At 37.0% G+C, this 19140-nt stretch overlaps 1 protein-coding gene across 6 annotated transcripts in view; it reads right to left on the reverse strand.

Moving 5' to 3' along the window:
- dmGlut (Dietary and metabolic glutamate transporter) overlaps positions 1 to 19140 on the reverse strand; it is a 125321-nt gene that overhangs the window by 11228 nt on the left and 94953 nt on the right. The window lies entirely within an intron of this gene.

Here is a 19140-nt window from a genome sequence, read left to right on the forward strand (position 1 = left end):
AGAGTTATCCTCTTATGAAGGACCTATCACTCAAAATGAATACGCCCTTAGCTTCTACCAACCCAGTAGAGCGTTTATTTTCCTTAGCAGGTATTGTTTATAGTCCTAGAAGGCAATTAATGACGGACTTTTCGTTTGAAAAGTTTGTACTAATCAAGACAAACACAAACTATTTTAATAGTGTTAGGTGTTGTATAATTTATACTTATTTAATATATTCTTTTACTTCTTGTTGCTTTCTAGTATGAATTTTATTCATATTCAATAAAAAGTTTATAACAGATGTTGTACATTTTGATTTTCCATTTAAGAATCAAACTAAAATATATTATCAGAAAAAGTACTTTCTTGTACTTGCAAGTATTTCCTAAGTATATCTACTTGTACTTTCGGATTCGAAGTACAAGTACCGTAGTACTTATACTTTGTACTTAGATTTAAAGTACTTTAGCACTTGTACTAGTACTTTGGTCCTAGTACAAGTACGTACTCAGTACTTTACAGGTCTGACAGTGGCATACAAAAAATTTGGGACAGAAGTTTGTTTTTTAAATACCTCCCTATCCTGTCATCCTGCTTTATAGCCCATACTGCCGAGACACCACCGCGGTGCACCGGGACAGTTCAAGAAGCTAGTGTAAGAAGGGCGCAAAAAGCGGTTGATCATAGGCACCGATGCAAATGCGCACCACAATGCGTGGGGAGGCAACATAAATGATAGAGATGAGTCTCTATTTTGTTACATTCTGTAAAGCGATTTGCAGATAGTCAAAAGCGCTAGTGCATATATCGATGTCCTTTGTTGAGGTCCTTGCTAGATCATTCTTTTCCGCCCATGCGTATATCAGTTTCAGCATCAAGAGAAGAACATGCGAGAAACATGTAGAAACAAAACTGAAGCAGCGCAAATAGGTGGCCAAATTGGAAGAACTGTAGGAGTCCAATTACCTCATATCACAGACGCTGATGTCTGCCTATAACACAGATAGCTTAGAAAATTGAAAGCAAAGCCGCCTAGGTGGAGCGATGAGCTAAGTCTTCTTATAATAGATGTAAAAGAAAGCGAAGCGTACCGGAACGAGTATGGGAATCTGTCTCTAAACAAGCGATCATGGATGGTCTAAGCTACATTAAAGTACATCCCGCCATAACGAAATGTATCGGTTGCATTTTAAATTGCAGGACGATAACTTCACAATGGGGGTTACATGGGGGAATGAAATCAGTGGGCAGGGCCACACCGCGGGGCAGGGTCACGCCGCAGGGCGGGCTGTTATCATCTCTGCTGTGGATGATGGTCATCAACCAACTGCTCAGGCGATTCGATGAGGGGCCGGTCAAACAAGTGGGAAGTGCCTTCCAACAATTAGCTCTTTGATGGATCTTGCGCTTTTGGATTTACATGAAAGGCGCGATAACCTCCGAAGAGATCTAAGGCCGAGCTTCTCTTCCAATTTGCGTCGTGATCCTGTAGCTGAAAAGTTGCACAAAATATCTAGAAATATTTCCACACAGTAAGTTGTCGTGGAAGCTCTATGTGACCTCGCCGACCCTATATGCATTTAAAAGAATGCTGTGTGTATGTGGAGTCTATCTCTTTTTACCTCCCGTTGTGTATTTACAGCGATTGAAAGTCCTATCCTATACTATGGAGTCCTTGTTTGGTGGACGGCCGCACGAAAAATAATCTACCTGAAAAAATTGGAAAGAATATGCAAGAACATAGCGTTAACAACTGCAACGAGGCTCAGTGCTCCGGGTAGGTTCTGCCGTATGCTGTGCTCATTCGCAAATAAACAGATTATACACGTTGCAAGATCACTGTAGGGTTTTTTTTAGGCGCAAGTAGAAGCCGTTACCTAACCAGTAGAAACACTGGAAGAAAATAGCTTAAATGCAGCCGGTCCAACTATTGCCAATAAAGCAGCAATTAATGTCTAAAAAGGGCTTTAGCACTATGTACTTATTCAATCTATGTGAGGTCCTTACGAACCTGCCAGTTCAACCTTAACAAAAAGGCGATGAGAATGTGAAGTTCTAAATATTTAGTTAGGTCTAGCAGAAAAAATGTGTATCTGTTCGGTTGCGTGGTTGTGCGTCCAGAAGAGTGTCGACCTATTAAAGATCTCCAATAATTTTACTGAAGGCTTGGCCATATTTTTTTAAGCAACACTTTGCATACACTGCAATTGTCCCTGCGGGTTAGGGGGTCAGAATATACCCGCGGTAGCTATACCTGTCATAAGAGGCGACTAAAATACCAGATTCAAGGGGCTGTGTAGCGCAACCCTTCATGTTGCCAGCGCAATATATAGCTTCTCCAAACCCAACTGTCAACCTCACCTATCCGCGGCGAATCCTCTTTCACTAACAGGCGAGGCTCTGGCGACCCCAAGCTCCCCTTGGAACTTGGGGGTGGGGAGGGAGGGATGGCCTGAAGATTTAATGTGGCCATATAAATCGTTCCAGAGATGGTCGGGCTAGCACCTTAATGGTGCTATATTACCGGAGCGTACCGGATCTGTATCCTGCAAAGGACCATCACATCGCTAACACTCCCCAAAACCTTCGGGGAGAAACTTTATCGCTACAACAACAACATACACTGCAATTTATTTGCGTAATCGTGTTCAAATTAAATTTAATGAAGTGCGCACTCCACTTGCACAAATGGCGACAGCTATTCACAGTAAATTATCGAATTAACAATAACATATAAAATTACTAAACTAAGTTGCAAATAAAAAACAAATAACTTTATGATGCACAATTGACTGTTAATTGCATACTAGGGTGGTTTATTTTGTTCTATTGAAGCCGACGCACGATGAAGTTTTTCGTTTTCATATTGGCGCAAGCTTGTAACTAGCTCAAGTTCATAAGGGGAATTCACTAACTTTTTTAAAGACATTCGCCATCGTTTTATTAGCAAATCCGATAACGATACATAACATCACGGTATTCATCAAATGGAAGAAAGTGGCATCACAACTAATGACGCTTTCAAACTCAAAATACTCATCGATCATTTATCGACAAAAGCTGATTATGAATAGTCTAAAATCGATAAAGTATGGTAAATGTTATTAAAATTGTCGTTATTTTAGTGAGTTCCACTATGGGAGTCATTTAAAACTATTTATGCAATTATCATAAATTTATTATATTTTATATATTTTATTACTAATTAGAGAGAAATATAATATTGTGACTAATATTACCATCTCTAAGCTGTTTCTAAATAAATGCACAACAACAAAAAACATTAAAGCAAGCTACATAAACACATTAATCATAATTTACTCACATATATACAAGGCAACGAAGAGATAACTCACACACAGATGTAGTCATCAGTCGAAGTAGTACTCACATATACACACGCATATGGCTATGCGAAACTACAAATACACACGTAGACACACTCTAGAATAGAGATTCTAGAAGAAGAAACGTCTAGACATTTGGGGCAGAGAGTATAGAAGCAGCACAAGCTGAGTAGTCAGTAATCAGTTTGATTTAAGCACGCAATAAGTTGTGAAGTATAAGTATTATTGTGAAGTACCCTCAAAGTAGTCTAATAAACACCATTTTGCATTATTGAATATTGGAGTTAATTATTCAACAGTTTAGCGATTCCAACGTTAGCAAAAGGTTTGAAAGCGGAATATCCTTAAATTCGTTACAATTGGTGTCAGAAGAGGAATATAATTCAACAGAAATTCCGAAGATTCTGAATACAATTTGGACATGGCAAAGTTGAGTGAATTAAAGATCCAGCAACTAAAAAAGGAGTTGGAGAACCGTGGATTGAATACAAACGGCAATTCAATCACGGCTGCGAGAGGTAATGGAATCGCAAGGAATTAATGTGGACGAGCATGTCTCTCATCCTGATGGGGACGAGACAACAACACAAATTGAAGAGAAAAACGAAACATCGCAAACAGTTAGGAGCACAGTTTTGAATATGATTTTGGTTGCAGTATCTGCTCAAACATCGACAGTGTTATCTCAACTTGAAGAACAAGAGACAAATATAACATCTCAACTGGAAAAACAGAAGACAAATATGGCATCCCAGATGGAAACACAGGAGACACGTATATCCGAAATGTCGTCACAAATAGCATCCAGGATTGAAGCGCAGGAGGCACGTATATTCGAAATTTCGTCACAAATAACATCCAGGATTGAAGCACAGGAGGCACGTACATATATCCGAAATGTCGTCACAAATAGCATCCAGGATTGAAGCACAGGAGGCGCGTATATCCGAAATGTCGGGACAAATTTCAGCAATGTATCATCGCAGATTTCTGCACAGCTGGAAGCCCATATGGACGAAAAAGTAATGCAGTTTGAGAACAAAATCGAGGCTACGGTAGATGCTCTAAAAGGTTGTACACAGGAGCTGCAACTAAATTGCCCAATTGTTTCAGCTGCTGAAGAGCAGAGCGGAACAACTACGAAACTTTGATGGGTGCTCTAAGTGGCGATACGGAAGCGAACATAGGAAGCAGATATACCAAATAGAGTTGCAAAACCGCTACCAAAAAGATAATGAGACTTTGCAGGAGTTTGCGTCAGATGTCAAAAGGCTTGCACATTTGGCGAATGCCGACACACCCGTGGAATACAACGAAAGGGTAAAAATTCAGAGCTTTATAAATGGCATACGGGACGTCGAAACGAAGCGAGCCACATACGCAAACCCAAAGCAAAAACTGCCTCACTATTGAGTAAACCAGCATACAAAGCTCATCGTGTGGAAGTGGAAAGGCCAGATTGGGTAGACACAATTTTGGAAGCACTGAAGGGATCACAACAAAAAAATGCCGGAGTTATGGAATGTTTCAATTGCGGCAACCCAGGTCACATTGCAACGGTCCCAATAGTTCCAATAATGTGGCTCTCCAAATTGAATGTCCCATAATATCTATCTCGCAAATTGGAAGAGGGTCGAGCAATCTTACTGTTGGAGGACATGTGAATGGAAAGGAACGTTTACTGACTGTAGATACGGGTGCATCTCATTCCATCATTCGATCGGATTTAGTCAACAAGAAGATAAGACCATTGCTTGGAGCAAGATTACGTACAGCCACGGGAGAGGACACCCAGGTCATTGCAGAAGTAGCATGTGAAGAAGCAATTGGGAATGTCACGGTGTTACAGAATTTCATAGTGGCAGAGATTGTTGATGAAATCATAATTGGAGTGGACTTCTTAATCGACCAAGGATTCAAGATCGATATGCAAAGCAGGACGATGCGATATAAGAACATGGATGTGCCACTTAATTTCGGCTACGAGAGAGGCTACAGCAGTAAACGAGTGCTGGTGGAAGAGATTCAGCAAATACCACCAAACTCCGAAGCAGTAATCTGGGCAAAGATTGATGGAGATTGTGGGACAAATTGTGGGTTGCTAAAGCAGCAAACAAACCAACACCGAATGTACTTGTAGGAAAAACCCTGGCTATGACAAAACAAGATGGACGTATTCCGGTAAGAGTACTCAATGAGTTCCAGTCACCACTCAAACTGACCAAAAGAGCTATTTTGGGAAGATGCCAAGAGGCTGAAGTAGTTATTAACTGTGAACAGCTCCAGGTACACGTTTCAACTAGTAATACTGATCTTTCAAATGACATCAATCATTCTATTCTACCACACAAGCTCTCCTTAACTCCATAGAGGTACACTTTTGAAGTTTTTGTGAAAGTTTTTTGGTGAACCGAAAGCTTTTAGTTAAGATTGGTCCAACAAAATCTGATATTGTCATCAATGCGTGGTCGAGAATACTCCAAGGTACTCACTGCGGTCCACTGCTTTTTATACTGTTTATAAACGACCTTCCCCAGCATTTAAAATTCTCTAAGTGGCTAATATTTGCTGACGACGCACAGTGGCGCCTTTTGAGTTTTTTCTTTGCAACAATCATAACTTTTGAACCAATGAAGATATTTTAAAAATTTAAAATGCAAACGAAAGCTAATTATTTGAAGTTTTATTGTGTGAAAGATCAGAATGTCACAGATACAGGGTGCTTCAAAAAAATTCAAAGTCGAAAATTTTTAGAAAATGCAACAACAAAATGTTTTTAGTAAAAAATAAAAATAATAAAATGAGATTTGTCTAATAATGACGTATTTAAGCATTAAATAAGATAAACTAATGATTTTGATAAGATAGCGTGGCACTGCCCACTTATGATAAAAAATTGTATCTAAGTAATCACGTAATCAATAACTACCAATATCGATAGACGTATTATTTCTTTTAAATGGCAATACTCTTATAAAACTCGAATGTCCGTATTTGGTGCCAGAATAACAAGGTGCTTCAAAATTTATCGTAAAATTTTACATATTTTTTTTTAATTTACAAGCCAAATATGTATTCTATTAATAACTAAAAGTTATTGAAAGTGGTTCAATGAAATTTTATTTGAGCTAAAGATTAAACAGCCAACGAATTTTGGAAAAGGGGAGTGGCATTGCCCATTTATGCTAAAAAGTTTGATCTTAGTAACCACTTTACCAATTTGTACCAAACTCGATAGACGTATTGATTTCTATAAAAATTTAATAATCGTTTGAAGGCGAAATGCCTAAGCTTTAAAATAAATTTGATATACTTTAAAGAAATGCAATAAAGAAAGGTATATATTTATAAATTACTAAATTAATTAATTCTTTTATTTGAAATAAAAAATTAACTTGTACATAGATATCTTATTTTTCAATAAAGTAACAAAATTGATTAGTAAATCTGTTTTTCATTGTTGTGATAAGAAATGAGAAACTTATTTTATCTTAACATAGTCATCGTCACTGGAGCATATATCTAACAAAGCAACCATTTCTGAGCTATACGCATCTGTAAGATCTTTTTGTGTTCTTACATACTTCATAGATGATATGACTGGATCAGAAGAGATAGCTAGCATGTTGAAAAGGTCTTCGTTTTGTCTAACTCCTGATACTTTGCAGGTGTTCATACATCTATATCTTTTGTAGTCCTTGTTCTTAGATTCTTGATCTTCTTCAGACAATTCTCCTAATGGTAAGCACTGGTACTCTATTAAATCTTTTCCATGTGCTAAAATTGTATGTACCGTTGGTGTAAGTTTCTTCTCAGGATACTTTCGATGCAGCAACTCTGTAGTTTTAGATGCATATTGTCCAAATTTGGGTCCATTAACTGGTTCTTGGCAGTTTAAAATATTTAAATTACTCCCAATCTTTTCACCATATCTCTATCAACTCCTGTTATGCGAGCAGTCACTTCATCGTTTTCAAAAAATCTTCTTGAGGAGTTACCATCGTTTGTATTTCCGTATCCATACTTTGGACAGTCAACTCTAAGGCCAATCTCTTTATATAATGCATCCTGAATTATTTTCTTTTTTCTCCTGTTTTGTTTCTCCTTACATGTTGTATTGCCCTCGAAAACTTCTCCTTGTTGTGGTAGTTTAAAAGCCAGCTTCAAAACAAATTCCATAAATCTTATCCTAGCAAGCAAAGGAGATATTCCATACTCATAATTTAGTTCGTCAGTTATTGAATCAAATTGGACATTTCATTGTCGATGTCCTATTTGTTATTAAGTTCAAAACTTTTCCGTCGACCATTGTTAGAAGAAAATCATGCTTTATTGTAATGACATTCCCCTCTTCAATTTCAATTATTGTTGTTTCCATGGCGGAACGATACAAGGTGGCAGCATAGTGACATACCTACAAACATAAATAAAAATTCCATGTACTTTGTTTTTGTAAATTCGATGGATAAATGTCATAATCGTACTGCGCCGGAAGTTGATGTATCAAATCAAGTAAAAAAAGTTGATAATCAGCTGTCCCATGCTGCCACCTTGTATCGTTCCGCCATGGTTGTTTCTAATTTGGCAATTTGATTTTTTATATCACTCACTGTAGCTTTTATGAGTTCGGAAGACTCCTTCTCGTATTTAAATAATATCGGGCGGTACAATATAGTTGATGACAGATGTGGATTTTTCCAATATTCTGAAGCTTCATCTTTTAGTCGTAATGGAACAATAGAAGCCATAAACATATTACTATCTGTAATTGCTTCATCGTCTACATTTATTCTTTGTTTATAATTATATAAAATTTTGAATTGTTACGATAGACGTCCTTCCATTTTCTTTCTATCATAATGTATTGTAAACAAATTTTTTCTTCCAGGCCTTCCTTTTCTTTAATGCTTGTTTCACTCGCTAATTCTCTCATAATAGCCTCAACGAAGTCCAGTCTTGACTTTGTAGATTTAAACACCGCAAATAGTTTCGAGTTTTCTAAATTCATATTAGAATTGGTTTCGAGTGTATCTGACTAAATATTAAACTGTGAACTATATTTAAAAATACTATTCACTTTATTTAAGTAAACAAAATACTTAGTTCCTTAATCTCCAAAAGACAAATGATAATGTCCATTGTATGATTGATAGCTTTATATACCTACTCAAATTATTAAAATGAATTTTAAGTATACATTCGTAACTAAAAAATGTATGTTGTTAACAAGTTCCAATAACAAAAACGACCTTACGGCCGTACTGAATTATATATACCTGCTCATGCGCGTATTTATGCCCAAGGTTGTTTAACTTTATTTGATGTAAAAAGTGAAGTTGCAGCTGGACGCAGGTAGACTTTACGAATTTAGGTAACTGAATATTTCACAAATAACTACTGTTAATTTGACGGAGCACATATTTTAACATTTTTTTTTCCATCAAAGTTTTAAAAAGGGCTTAAAAATAGGCATTTCGAAAAACAGGTATATCCGCCAACTTTTACCAAAAAAAAAAAACAATTTTTTTTTGTTTCAATCCTAAATAAAATTATCTTTAATTGCTATACAAGAAAACGATAACCAGCCGCCCTATTTACTCACAAAACCATTTTAAATACAACGAAAGAGAAGAAAAATTTCAAATTTTTCCCAATGTTGATGATTGGTCAACTTTGAGCGGCTCTACCTGGTAAACTGAAAAAACAGTTGTACATTCTTGAGCCCTGGAAAATTCTCTATTAGAAACATGTATTAGATTTAGCGAACGCTTTTATGATTTTTTTGATTTTTGCCATGCTTTAACGGCAGAGGCGCCACTGTGCGACGTCAAAGTTACGTAGTTTAAATGATTGCCATAATCTTCAATCTGACCTTGTGATACTTCAGCAGTGGTGCTGCGCTAAATAAATTGTTTCTTAACACAAGGAAATGCAATATTTTATTTTTCAACGAGACATCAAGAACAAGGCTTCGAATCTCGAATTACCCGCAAGGCTCGCGAGATTCTCGAATTACTCGTAATACTCGCGATCTTCTCGACTTTCAATTCAGTAGCTGCATTGGCAATATTCTATATTCGGTTTTTTTTACTTCTGGGTTTGCGGACATTTTGGCTTGTGCTCCAGAAGAAATCGTAAGCTCTATATAAAACAGCCAATTAATCGATTAAGTTGAATGTCGAGAAGCTCGCGAGCCTTACGAGTAATTCAATATTCGAGAATCTCGCGCGAAGGCAGGACTCGCGAGAAAACTCTTCTCGAACAAGTTCGAGAAATCGTAAGCTCTAATATAAATTAAACTGGCCATGTGATTTGCCGACGTATGATAGTCGGCGGAAACTACTTGGCTTACAACCTTTAGAAGATCGGGAAATTTATTTCGCGATTATGTTTGTCTATAACTTAGTCAACCACAAATTGTATTTGCAATAAACTAAACAGCTTAATTCATTTTAATACCTTGTCGTGTGAACTAAGGTATAACTGGTTGCTTGTCGAAACGTCCCATAGATCGAATTAAGGCTATAATGAGCCAATTGCTAGAAGTTTACGTCTATGTAATTATAATGCGCATTTAATAAATTGTAATGCCACTATATCTATGTACGTTTAAATAAAATTTTTTACTGCGTTAAACTAGCAATAGTCCGTAAGGTTAACCTGCAGGCTGAATAAATAAATAAATATAAAGGTACTTCGGAGTTGGCAATTGAAGTTTATTTCGCTTTGCCCATTCGCATACAAAATTTTTCGAAGCACTGTTATAAACAATCTCTCTATACAAGAAAAATACTTCCTAACATATTGTAACGATTTTAGGGAAACTCCGCTTATTTTACACCTTTTACTAACGTTCGTATCGCTAAATTGTTGAATAAATAACTCCAATATTCAATAATGCAAAATGGTCTTTATTAGACTACTTTCAAAGTACTTCACAATAATTCTTATACTTCGCAACCAATAGCTTGCTTAAATCAAACTGATTACTAATTACTTAGCTTTCGCTGCTTTTATACCCTCTGTTGCCTCGTTCACCCATTTCTCCTAAGGTCTAGTAATTTCGTGAACTTCATGCTTGCTTACCAGCTGTATACATGCATATTTGTAGATTGTATCCATATGCGTGTGTATATGTGAGTACTACTTCGGCTGATGATGACATGCGTTTATGTGTATCTCTCTGCTACCTTGTATGTATGTGTGTAAATGATGATTGATTTGTTACGTGCATACGCGTTGCTGCTTAGTATCGGCTTAATGATGGTAGTATCGCTTACTGATCATAACATTCGTCACAATATTTTGTGTCCTATTTATTATGAATTTGCAGTTTTTAACTGTGAATAATTTTATAGTAGTACCAACAGGTGGGAAGAATAATTTTACTTGCAAGGTGTGAAAGCACCCTTAGCCAAAGCAAATGTCTAATTCTTCTTCGTATGCTTTGCTTGCAACAAAAGTTGGAGGTTGGCTACTTTTTCATGTTAGATGCCGCCAGTGTCTCTCGATCTGCCGTTCTGCATAAAAAATACGTGCAATCTACTAATTTTGCATAAAACTGAGTTAAAAGCATTTATGTGAAAAACTGATTATGTGACGGGGCATTGAGATTTTACTAAAATTTTTGTTGTTAGTGAAGCATAAGGAAATGTGGTGGCTAAAATTAACAAAAAATTCTATTTAATCTGATTTATTTTATATTATGAGTGATTTGATATGCAAATATAATTTTATGTTATTTTTTTTTTCTTTTTGGTGTCAAAGACCGTTATTGAATAAATATCGCACTTGTCGCAAAATACTTCACTGAAAACAACGACAGCTGTTTTAAGTGGTTATTTTTAAAATAATAAATTTTTTTTGTTTGAGTTAAAAGACACATTCAAGGTCTTTTTATGTGTTGTGTTGAGTAAAATATTAAATAACTTTTTATCGATATAGAAAAATTTTGTAGGTGCAAAATATACTAGATCGGGCGAATAAAAATAAATTCAATGATTAAACCCCACCAATCGATATAAAACTTATATTTTGCTATTGTTTTGAATTAATATTTTTTTTTTTTTTGCTAAATACGATTTTCTGCAGCTGGAGTGATAAAGACACTCGTTCATTTCGTGGTTTAAAAATAAATCGATAAAACCAAAAAAAAACCAAAACGAACAAGTAAGGAAGGCTAAGTTCGGGTGTAACCGAACATTACATACTCAGTTGAGAGCTATGGAGACAAAATAAGGAAAATCACCATGTAGGAAAATGAACCTAGGGTAACCCTGGAATGTGGTTGTATGACATGTGTATCAAATGGAAGGTATTAAAGAGTATTTTAAGAGAGAGTAGGCCATAGTTCTATGGATGGACGCCATTTAGGGATATCGCCATAAAGGTGGACCAGGGCTGACTCTAGAATGTGTTTGTACGATATGGGTATCAAATGAAAGGTGATAATGAGTATTTTAAAAGGGAATGGGCTTTAGTTCTATAGGTGAACGCCTTTTCGAGAAATCCCCATAAAGGTGGACCAGGGGTGACTCTAGAATATGTTTGTACGATATGGGTATCAAATGAAAGCTGTTAATGAGTATTTTGAAAAGGAGTGATCCTTAGTTCCCTAGGTGGACGCCGTTTCGAGATATCGCCATAAAGGTAGACCAGGGGTGTCTCTAGTTGTACGATATGGGAATCAAATGAAAGGTGTTACTGAGCGTTTTAAGAGGGAGTGGGCATTAGGTCTATAGGTGGACGCCTTTTCGAAATGTCGCCATTAGGGTGGGCCAGGGGTGACTCTAGAATGTGATTGTACGATATGGGTATCAAACGAAAGGTGGTAATGCGTATTTTAAAAGGGAGTAATCCTCAGTTCTATAGGTGGACGCCTTTTCGAGATATCGCCATAAAGGTGGACCAAGGGTGACTCCAGAATGTTTGTGCGATATGGGTATCAAACGAAAGGTGTTACTGAGCATTTTAAGAGAAAGTGGGCATTAGGTCTATAGGTGGGCGCCTTTTCGAGATATCGCCATTAAGGTGGGCCAGGGTGACTCTAAAATGTGTTTGTACGATATGGGTATCAAATGGAAGGTGGTAATGAGTATTTTAAAAGGGAGTAATCCTCAGTTCTATAGGTGGACGCCTTTTCGAGATATCGCCATAAAAGTTGACCAAGGGTGACTCTAGAATGTTTGTACGATATGGGTATCAAACGAAAGGTGTTACTGAGCATTTTAGGAGGGAGTGGGCATTAGGTCTATAGGTGGACGCCTTTTCGAGATATCGCCATTAGGGTGGGCCAGGGGTGACTCTAGAATGTTTGTACGATATGGGTATCAAACGAAAGGTGTTACTGAGCATTTTAAGAGGGAGTGGGCATTAGGTCTATAGGTGGACGCCTTTTCGAGATATCGCCATTAGGGTGGGCCAGGGGTGACTCTGGAATGGTTGTACGATATGGGTATCAAAGGAAAGGTGTTACTGAGCATTTTAAGAGGGAGTGGACATTAGGTCTATAGGTGGACGCCTTTTCGAGATATCGCCATTAGGGTGGGCCAGGGGTGACTCTAGAATGTTTTTACGATATGGGTATCAAACGAAAGGTGTTACTGAGCATTTTAAGAAGGAGTGGGCATTAGGTCTATAGGTGCACGCCTTTTCGAGATATCGCCATTAGGGTGGGCCAGGGTTGACTCTAGAATGTGTTTGTACAATATGGATATCAAATTAATTAGGGTTTTAAAAGCGAGTGGCCCTTAGATGTATATGTGAAGGCGCTCTCGCGATATCGACCAAATGTGGATCAGGTGATCCAGAAAATCATCTGTCGGGTACTGCTAATTTATTTATATATTCAATAACACTAACAGTATTCCTGCCAAGATTCCAAGGGCTGTTGATTTCGCCTTGTAGAACTTTTTCATTTTCTTCTACTTAATATGGTAGGTGTCACACCCATTTTACAAAGTTTTTTCCAAAGTTATATTTTGCGTCAATAAACCAATCCAGTTACCATGTTTCATCCCTTTTTTCGTATTTGGTATAGAATTATGGCATTTTTTTAATTTTTCGTAATTTTCGATATCGATAAAGTGGGCGTGGTTATGGTCGAATTTCGGCCATTTTTTATACCAAGATAAAGTGAGTTCAGATAAGTACGTGGGCTAAGTTTAGTAAAGATATATCGGTTTTTGCTCAAGTTATTGTGTTAACGGCCGAGCGGAAGGACAGACGGTGGACTGTGTATAAAAACTGGGCGTGGCTTGCACCGATTTCGCCCATTTTCACAGAGAACAGTTAGCGTCATAGAATCTATGCTCCTACCAAATTTCAAAAGGATTGGTAAATTTTTGTTCGACTTATGGCATTAAAAGTATTCTAGACACACTAAATGAAAATGGGCGGAGCCACGCCCATTTTGAAATTTTCTTTTATTTTTGTATTTTGTTGCATCATATCATTACTGGAGTTGAATTTTGACTTAATTTACTTATATACAGTAAAGATATTAAATTTTTTGTTAAAATTTGAATTTAAAAAAAATTTTTTTTAAAAAGTGAGCGTGTTCTTCATCCAATTTCGCTAATTTTTATTTACCACATATATAGTAATAGTAGTAACGTTCCTGCCAAATTTTATCATGATATCTTCAACGACTGCCAAATTACAGCTTGCAAAACTTTTAAATTACCTTCTTGTATAAGTGGGCGGTGCCACGCCCATTGTCCAAAATCTTACTAATTTTCTATTCTGCGTCATAACGTCAACCCATCTACCAAGTCTCATCGCTTTAACCGCCTTTGGCAATGAATTATCGCATTTTTTCGGTTTTTCGAAATTTTCGATATCGAAAAAGTGGGCGTGGTTATAGTCCGATATCGTTCATTTTAAATAGCGATCTGAGATGAGTGCTCAGGAACCTACATACCAAATTTCATCAAGATACCTCAAAATTTACTCAAGTTATCGTGTTAACGGACGGACGGACGGACGGACGGACATGGCTCAATCAAATTTTTTTTGGATCCTGATTATTTTGATATATGGAAGTCTATATCTATCTCGATTCCTTTATATATGTACAACCAACCGTTATCCAATCAAACTTAATATACTCTGTGAGCTCTGCTCAACTGAGTATAATAAGGAAGGCTAAGTTCGGGTGTAACCGAACATTACATACTCAGTTGAGAGCTATGGAGACAAAATAAGGAAAATCACCATGTAGGAAAATGAACCTACGGTAACCCTGGAATGTGGTTGTATGACATGTGTATCAAATGGAAGGTATTAAAGAGTATTTTAAGAGAGAGTAGGCCATAGTTCTATGGATGGACGCCATTTAGGGATATCGCCATAAAGGTGGACCAGGGCTGACTCTAGAATGTGTTTGTACGATATGGGTATCAAATGAAAGGTGATAATGAGTATTTTAAAAGGGAATGGGCTTTAGTTCTATAGGTGAACGCCTTTTCGAGAAATCCCCATAAAGGTGGACCAGGGGTGACTCTAGAATATGTTTGTACGATATGGGTATCAAATGAAAGCTGTTAATGAGTATTTTGAAAAGGAGTGATCCTTAGTTCCCTAGGTGGACGCCGTTTCGAGATATCGCCATAAAGGTAGACCAGGGGTGTCTCTAGTTGTACGATATGGGAATCAAATGAAAGGTGTTACTGAGCGTTTTAAGAGGGAGTGGGCATTAGGTCTATAGGTGGACGCCTTTTCGAAATGTCGCCATTAGGGTGGGCCAGGGGTGACTCTAGAATGTGATTGTACGATATGGGTATCAAACGAAAGGTGGTAATGCGTATTTTAAAAGGGAGTAATCCTTAGTTCTATAGGTGGACGCCTTTTCGAGATATCGCCATAAAGGTGGACCAAGGGTGACTCCAGAATGTTTGTGCGATATGGGTATCAAACGAAAGGTGTTACTGAGCATTTTAAGAGAAAGTGGGCATTAGGTCTATAGGTGGGCGCCTTTTCGAGATATCGCCATTAAGGTGGGCCAGGGTGACTCTAAAATGTGTTTGTACGATATGGGTATCAAATGGAAGGTGGTAATGAGTATTTTAAAAGGGAGTAATCCTCAGTTCTATAGGTGGACGCCTTTTCGAGATATCGCCATAAAGGTTGACCAAGGGTGACTCTAGAATGTTTGTACGATATGGGTATCAAACGAAAGGTGTTACTGAGCATTTTAGGAGGGAGTGGGCATTAGGTCTATAGGTGGACGCCTTTTCGAGATATCGCCATTAGGGTGGGCCAGGGGTGACTCTAGAATGTTTGTACGATATGGGTATCAAACGAAAGGTGTTACTGAGCATTTTAAGAGGGAGTGGGCATTAGGTCTATAGGTGGACGCCTTTTCGAGATATCGCCATTAGGGTGGGCCAGGGGTGACTCTAGAATGTTTGTACGATATGGGTATCAAAGGAAAGGTGTTACTGAGCATTTTAAGAGGGAGTGGACATTAGGTCTATAGGTGGACGCCTTTTCGAGATATCGCCATTAGGGTGGGCCAGGGGTGACTCTAGAATGTTTTTACGATATGGGTATCAAACGAAAGGTGTTACTGAGCATTTTAAGAAGGAGTGGGCATTAGGTCTATAGGTGCACGCCTTTTCGAGATATCGCCATTAGGGTGGGCCAGGGTTGACTCTAGAATGTGTTTGTACGATATGGATATCAAATTAATTAGGGTTTTAAAAGCGAGTGGCCCTTAGATGTATATGTGAAGGCGCTCTCGCGATATCGACCAAATGTGGATCAGGTGATCCAGAAAATCATCTGTCGGGTACTGCTAATTTATTTATATATTCAATAACACTAACAGTATTCCTGCCAAGATTCCAAGGGCTGTTGATTTCGCCTTGTAGAACTTTTTCATTTTCTTCTACTTAATATGGTAGGTGTCACACCCATTTTACAAAGTTTTTTCCAAAGTTATATTTTGCGTCAATAAACCAATCCAGTTACCATGTTTCATCCCTTTTTTCGTATTTGGTATAGAATTATGGCATTTTTTTAATTTTTCGTAATTTTCGATATCGATAAAGTGGGCGTGGTTATGGTCGAATTTCGGCCATTTTTTATACCAAGATAAAGTGAGTTCAGATAAGTACGTGGGCTAAGTTTAGTAAAGATATATCGGTTTTTGCTCAAGTTATTGTGTTAACGGCCGAGCGGAAGGACAGACGGTGGACTGTGTATAAAAACTGGGCGTGGCTTGCACCCATTTTCACAGAGAACAGTTAGCGTCATAGAATCTATGCTCCTACCAAATTTCAAAAGGATTGGTAAATTTTTGTTCGACTTATGGCATTAAAAGTATTCTAGACACACTAAATGAAAATGGGCGGAGCCACGCCCATTTTGAAATTTTCTTTTATTTTTGTATTTTGTTGCATCATATCATTACTGGAGTTGAATTTTGACTTAATTTACTTATATACAGTAAAGATATTAAATTTTTTGTTAAAATTTGAATTTAAAAAAATTTTTTTTTAAAAAGTGAGCGTGTTCTTCATCCAATTTTGCTAATTTTTATTTACCACATATATAGTAATAGTAGTAACGTTCCTGCCAAATTTTATCATGATATCTTCAACGACTGCCAAATTACAGCTTGCAAAACTTTTAAATTACCTTCTTGTATAAGTGGGCGGTGCCACGCCCATTGTCCAAAATATTACTAATTTTCTATTCTGCGTCATAACGTCAACCCATCTACCTAGTCTCATCGCTTTAACCGCCTTTGGCAATGAATTATCGCATTTTTTCGGTTTTTCGAAATTTTCGATATCGAAAAAGTGGGCGTGGTTATAGTCCGATATCGTTCATTTTAAATAGCGATCTGAGATGAGTGCTCAGGAACCTACATACCAAATTTCATCAAGATACCTCAAAATTTACTCAAGTTATCGTGTTAACGGACGGACGGACGGACGGACGGACGGACGGACATGGCTCAATCAAATTTTTTTTGGATCCTGATTATTTTGATATATGGAAGTCTATATCTATCTCGATTCCTTTATATATGTACAACCAACCGTTATCCAATCAAACTTAATATACTCTGTGAGCTCTGCTCAACTGAGTATAAAAACTAATTTATTGTATTGAGATATAAATTTAAAATATAAAACCAATAGAAGTATCTAATTTGGGTAAAAACATTTATCAGTAACTCCACGTGTTTCAGTTTGTGGCCACCGTAAAATAATATTGATTTATGCACCTAGAAAAGTGTTGGAAAGCATTTAAGTAATTACTTGCAAGTTTTGTAAATCTACAAATTCTAAAAAGCTTATTATTGTTAGTTATAATAATACAAAGTGATCCTAAATTACATTTGCATAATTCGCCCACATATTTCTGTAGATACATTTTTTTTAGTTTCATACAACTTTTGCGAGAAATCGGTGCTTTAAGCTCTCATGTCAGCAGATTTTTGCTCATCATTTTTCTTTGCATATTCAGGGCTCTCATGGAATCCAAGTCGGTTTTGCGTTTTATCGGAATTGCAAACCAATATTGATTTAAATTGGTGTCATAAAACCGTATTGGTTTTGCTGTTTTCGAATGTAAATAAAAGCGATGTTCGAATCAGCTGTTTTGCAGTGTTATCGGTGCACCGGCAATTTAGATGTTAATTTTTTTTGGAAAAATTTTATAAAATAAATTGTTTTGTGCATCTAAATAGAAATAAACAAATTTATTGACATCAAAATGTCAGCACTTGTAGCATTTATGTCATTGGAAGAAGAAAGTTGCGAGAAGGTCAAAAGGAAAATTTTGAGAGATCGCAGCAATCCATTTGAGTTGCCAGAGACAGCGTAATTAAATTTCTTAATGTGGGTTTCTAAATATTTATAGTGTATTTGCAGTTGCATTGCATACTATCGCATAAACAAAGAGAATTTCCGAATGGTATTGGACACCATTGAAGGACGCTTAACTTGCTCGAAAGTTCTGCCAGTGCTGCAACTAGCAGCTACTTTACGATTTTTAACTGAAGGATCCTTTCAAATATCAGTTGGCAAGGATTCTAGCATGAGTGTAGGAAGAAACACGGTGTCAACGATTTTAGATGATGTGCTTCGGAAGCCCTTCGCAATATCTGTATGTTTCTCCATGAATTCAATCAAAATACTGTTTTGCATTGAATTTTTATGCTTTCCCCTATTAAGAGTGAAAATATATGTAAATTTACCTTTATTTACTTACATTTTTAGAAAATGATCAACTGCAAAAGAAAAACATAGTGTACAAGTACAAGTGTGTTGACTTATCTGTCAAGCATTCTGACAGGCACTCGCTGGATTCTGAATGACAGCGAATTCAAAATGCATACCATTACCGGGTGCGCCGAATGATTGAAAAATTGAAAAAGTCGATACGATTGGTAGTCAAAAATGTTGTCGTTGAGACCAAAAATGCGACTCTAGACCTGAGATTTCCATCAGGTGAGCGAGGCTGTTTGTAGTTTTGACGTTTATCGCTTAGTGAACACACTTGTATAGGTACACTATGAAGAAAAACATCTATGAAAAAATTAAATCCATTGAAATCCAACAGCATTTAACTGATTGGTTTGTTTCCGATAGCAAACCCAATATTATCGGATTCTGTGACACATAAAACCGACACTAAATCCAATTCGAACATTAAACCGATAACATTGGATTTCATGACACCAAAGTAATTTTTTTGTCGGTTTTAATTCCGATTCCGACAACAATTGGATTCCATGACAGCCCTGAATATGTCTCAAAAGTAGTGGCCTTCTGTTCATTTTTTTAAATTTTTCGAT

The sequence above is a fragment of the Eurosta solidaginis genome, chromosome 2 (assembly GCF_040869045.1).
Source record: "Eurosta solidaginis isolate ZX-2024a chromosome 2, ASM4086904v1, whole genome shotgun sequence".
Taxonomy (NCBI): domain Eukaryota; kingdom Metazoa; phylum Arthropoda; class Insecta; order Diptera; family Tephritidae; genus Eurosta; species Eurosta solidaginis.